The sequence below is a fragment of the Vigna radiata genome, chromosome 1, assembly GCF_000741045.1.
Source record: "Vigna radiata var. radiata cultivar VC1973A chromosome 1, Vradiata_ver6, whole genome shotgun sequence".
NCBI lineage: Eukaryota > Viridiplantae > Streptophyta > Magnoliopsida > Fabales > Fabaceae > Vigna > Vigna radiata.
The window spans coordinates 3,147,367-3,148,000 of record NC_028351.1 but is presented as its reverse complement, the minus strand read 5'-3'; positions in this window follow the sequence as shown (position 1 = coordinate 3,148,000).

Below are 634 nucleotides of genomic sequence, written 5' to 3'. Positions count from 1 at the left end.
AAAAAAATAAAATTAGGTAGGTGGGTTGGTGGGCCAACCCGGCTCACCACGGGTTCAACCCGCATGAGCCGGGTCTAAATGAGCCGGGTTGAAATCTGACCCGCATATAAGTGGGTTGTATTTTTCAAACCCAACCCGGCCCGAACCCGTGACGGGCCGGGTTGGCTCGCGGGTTGTGACCCATTTTGACGGCTCTATTAAAACCTAACATACTCATATTAACGAGTGTGGAAGAGAGTGCAACTTTCCACATGATGATGAATGATGATAGACAACCAAATTACTTACATCTTACCATGTAATTAAGGTTTGAGGAATTTGTATTATTTTGAGCAAAGTGAGACAAAACTAGTAATTGTTGTCAGTTGAGATTTTTCTAACCACTAGTGTTGTCTAAAATTTTCATGAATCCTCCAAATCTATCAATAAAAATGAGAATGATCATTCACTATTCACCATTAACTCTTCTCATTAAACATGCTCCTTAATCAGTTTTCTTAATACATTTTGTGCTAGGTTGTCGTAAACCAAATTCAATGAAAGGTGATTGTTCAAACGTATATTAATTTCTTAGTTAAAAGAATGTTAAAACTTAGCGTTGTAACATTATCATAACATTCACTTAGGGTTGATT